This window comes from Chrysochloris asiatica, unplaced genomic scaffold (genome assembly GCF_000296735.1).
Source record: "Chrysochloris asiatica unplaced genomic scaffold, ChrAsi1.0 scaffold00019, whole genome shotgun sequence".
NCBI lineage: Eukaryota > Metazoa > Chordata > Mammalia > Afrosoricida > Chrysochloridae > Chrysochloris > Chrysochloris asiatica.
This window is the reverse complement of record NW_006408537.1, coordinates 412,723-417,443: the sequence shown is the minus strand read 5'-3', so window position 1 is coordinate 417,443 and position 4,721 is coordinate 412,723.

The window sequence follows — 4,721 nt, the reverse complement described above, 5'->3', positions numbered from 1 at the left end:
GACAATGGTATTATTTAACTCAGGAAATATTAAGAAGTTCCATGGTCCCTAACTAATTGCAAACTTTGAAGTGAACTTTGTCTTACTGATTTTCAAAAGAAAAAAAAAAAAAATTAGTAGAGTGAACCATCTATAACCTAGTCCTGCTTATAGCTTTCATTAGTTCAGTCACCAAATATATATATATTAATAGTAAACAAGCATGTTGATAAGGTGTACAATCTCCACATCCCAAGGATTTAGAATTTTGCTGTCAAGTATGTCTAAGACACACCTGACCTTGCCAATGAAAATCAGTTACACGGTGCCTCTCCAACATTCTGTATTACCACCTTCCTTCCACTGCCATGGCTTGGGTCAGGTGCACCTTAGTCCTCAAACTGACATCTTGGCTCATCAACACTTTAAAGAGGTCTTGGGCAGCAGATTTGCCTAACACAATACGCTGTTTGATTTCTTGACTGATGGTGTCCATGACTGTTGATGGTTGATCTGAGAAAAATGAAGTGTTTGACAACTTCAATATTTTCTCCAATTATATGGATGCTGTTTATCAGTCCAGTGGTGAGGATTTTTATTTTCTTTACATTGAGGTGCAACCTATACTGAAAACTGTGGTCTTTGATCTTCAACCGTAAGTATTTTAAGTCCTCTTCACTTTCATAAAGCAAGGTTGCATCACCTACATGTCTTAGGTTGTTAATGAGTCTTCCTCCAATCTTGATGCCACGTTTTTCTTCATATAACCCAACTTCTCAGATTATGTGCTCAGCATACAGATTAAATAAGTATGGTGAAAGACTATGACCTTGGCGCACATCTTTCCTAATTTTAAACCATTTGGTGTTTCTTTGTTGTGTTTGAACAACTGCCTCTTGGTCCATGTACAGGTTCTAGAATACTCATTCTCAATAGTGCTAGCCATAGTTTGTCATGATCCACACAACCGTAAGCCTTTGCATAGTCAATAAAGTACAGGTAAGCATTTTTCTGGTATTCTCTGCTTTCAGCCAAGATCCATCTGATATCAGCAATGATATTCCTCATTCCATGTCCTCTTTTGAATCCGGCTTGAGCCTCTGGAGGTTCTCTGTCAATGTATGGTTGCAGACATTTAAAAATTATCCTTATCTAAACATTACTGGCATGGGATATCAGTGATATTGTCTGATGATTTCTACTTTCTGTTGGGTCACCTCTTTTTGGAATGGGCACAAATATGGAACTCTTCTACTAAATTGGCCATGTAGTTGTCTTTCAAATTTATTGGCATAGATGAGTGAGTGCCTGCCATGCTGGATCAGTTTGTTGAAAGGTTTAATTTGTATTCCATCTATTCTTGGTGCCTTGTTCTTTGTCAATGCCTTCAATGCACCTTGGATTTCTTCCTTCAGGATCATTGGCTCTTGATCATCTGCTACTTCTTGAAATGGTTAAAAATTGACCATTTCTTTTTGGTACAGTGATTCTGTGTATTCCTTCCACCTTCTTTTGATGTTTTCTATATAATTCAACATTTTGACCATGTTGCTGTTGTTAAGTGCCATCAAGTTGGTTCCAACCCATATTGACCCTATATAGGGTTTCCAAGGAGCAACTGGTGAGCTTGAACCATGAGGCTCAGACAACTTTGCAGTCCAATGCATTAACCTACAGTGCTGTGCCAGGACTCCTATTTTGACCATAGAATCCTTCAATACAGCAAGTAGAGGCTTGAATTTTTTCTTCAGTTCCCACAGCTTGAGAAATGCTGAGCATGTTCTTCCTTTTCGGTTTTCTAACTACAGGTCTTTGCACATTTTGTTATAATAGTTGTATTTGCTTTCTCAAGCTGACCTTTGAAATATTCTTATCAGCTCTTTTACCTCCTCACTTTTTCCGTTGCTTTAACATCTTTAAGCTGGAGACCAAGTTTCAGAGTCTCTTCTGACATCCCTTTTGGTCTTTTCCTTCTTTCTTATCTTCTTAGTGATCTTTTGCTTTTTTTCTCTCTATGATGGTCTTGATGTCATCCCACAACTCTTCTGATCTTCGGTCTTTAGGGTCTAATGCATCATATCAGTTATTTGTATAATCTATAAATTGAAGTGGGATATATTCAAGTTCATACTTTGGCTCTCATGAACTTGTTTTAATTTTCTTCAGCTTCAACCTGAATTTGCATATGAGCAACTAATGGTCTGTTGAACAGTCTGCTCCTGGCCTTGTTTTGGCTGATGATATGGAACTGTTCCACTATCTCTTTCCATAAATGTAATCAATATTATTTATGTGATTTCTATCTGCTGAGGTCCATGTGTATAGTTGTCTTTTATATTGTTTTAAAAAGGTATTTGCAATGAAGAAGTAATTAATCTTCAATCATGTGATCTCCAGCATCATTTCTATTACTAGTGCCATTATGTTCCAAATACTTAGCCTTCCTCTTTGTTTCCAACTTTTGCATTCCAATCACCAGTATTTATAAATACATCTTGACTGCATGTTTGATCAATTTCAGACTGAAGAAGTTGGTAGAATTCTTCAATTTTATCAGCACTAGCTTTAGTGGTTGATGTGTAAATCTGAATAAGAGAGGTATTAACTGATCTTCCTTGTAGGTGGATAGATATTATCTTATCACAGATGACTTTGTACTTCATGACTGATCTGGATATGTTCTTTTTGATGATGAATGTGACACCATTCCTCTTCAATTTGTAATTCCCTGTATGGTAAACCATGTGATTGTCAGATTCAAAATGGCCAATGCCAATCCATTTCAGCTCACTAATGCCTAAGATATTGCTGTTTATGCATTCCATTTAATATTTGACATCTTCTAATTTTTCTAAATTTATACTTTGTACATTCCGTGTTCCAATTATTTATGTATATTTAAAGCTATTTCTCTTTATTTTGAGTTGTGCCCCATCAGTAAATGAAGGTCCTGAGGGCTTTATTCCATTTACTTCTTAAGGGTCAACTCTACTTTGAGGAGGAAGTTCTTCCCCAGTTGCATTTTGAGTGCCTTCCAACCTGAAGGGCTCATTTTCTGGCACTATATCTGACAATATTCTGGTGCTCTTCATCATGTTTCAATATTCAGTATTCTGGCTCTGACAGTATTCCACTGATATTCATAAGGTTTTCAGTGACTAAATATTCAGAAGTAGTTTGTCTTTCCTTTATCCTAGTCTGTCTTTGTCTGAAGCTTAGGCAAAACCTGTCCACTGTGGGTAACCCTGTTGGTGTTTAAAATATCCTTGATATAGCTTTCAGAATCACAGTCACACACAAGCCACCACAGTATGACAAACTGACAAACGAGTGGTGGCCACATATTTTAGGTGGACATAATCCAACCCTAACATTCTTCTAATATGAGTACAATTCCTTCTTTTCCAATTATAGTTTTGGCATCTATTTAGTCTTCTTTCCCAATGCCAATCAGCTCATAATGACCCATGTGACAGAGTAGAAGTGTATGTTTTCTAGACTGAATATTTCAACAAACTGATGCAATGATAGAAGCATTCACTCACCTATGCCAAGAAATTTGTAAGACAGCTACCTGGCCAATTGACTGTTTCATTCTGCAGAAAGGTGATCCAACAGAACATAGAAATTATCAAATAATGTCATTAATATTACACCCAAGTAATATTTTGCTGAAGATCATTTAAAAAATGGTTGCAGCAGTACATCAATAGGAAAATGCCAGAAATTCAAGCTGGACTCAGAAGATGTGAAATGAAGGATTGCATTGCTGACATTAGATGGATCTTGGAGGTATACCAGAAATATGTTTACCTGTGTTTTATTGACTATACAAATTCATTTGACTATTTGGATGATAACAAATATTATGAAGAATAATTTGTGAAGAATGGGAATTCCAGAACACTTAATTGAGCTTAGTTGGAACCTGTACATAAGCCATTAGACAATCATTCAAACAAAACAAAGGGACATGCATGATTTAAAATCAGTGTAGGTGTGCATCTTTTCAGCATTCATGTTTAATCTGTATGCTAAGCAAATAACCAGAGAAATTGGATTATATGAAGAACTTGGCATCAGGATTGGAGTAAAGCTCATTAACATTTTGCGATATGACACAACAGTACACAATTCAATGCAAAGCATGCTTCCTTGAACTATCCATGACATCACCCAATCAAAGCACAAATCCCATTATATGTCCTTTCTATTTTTACTAGGATATTCCATAGGCCCCATGATGTGTATTTCCTTTTGTTGCAACAAGTTATCAACCTAATTTGTTCAACTATAAGTGTATTCTTAGAGATTTTTGGCTGAAAGATATTGATTTAAAATGAAGCTAGTTCAAAATCAGATGTGTTGAAAGTGTAAACTATGCACCTGATTTTCAAATAATTACTAAGGAAAAAGAGAATGTACACTATCTCATCATTTTCATTCTGAGTGTAATTATAGTATTCTGGATACATTGGGTTAAATAAATCATTAAAACAGAATTGATCCTTTTCTTCAAAAAATACGTATGACTACTAGAAAATGGTTTGCATTTCTTTTCTATAGAAGGATATTAGTTCATAATATCACACAAAAAATCCAACCATTGTGAATTCTCAACGTGGACATCTTACTATTTTTTTCATTTATTTTAGGCAGTTCATTAATCAGATTAGGAGAACTTACAATGTGATGTTCTCATTCTTCTGCTAGTTTGTCACACTGTGGTGGCTTGCATGTTG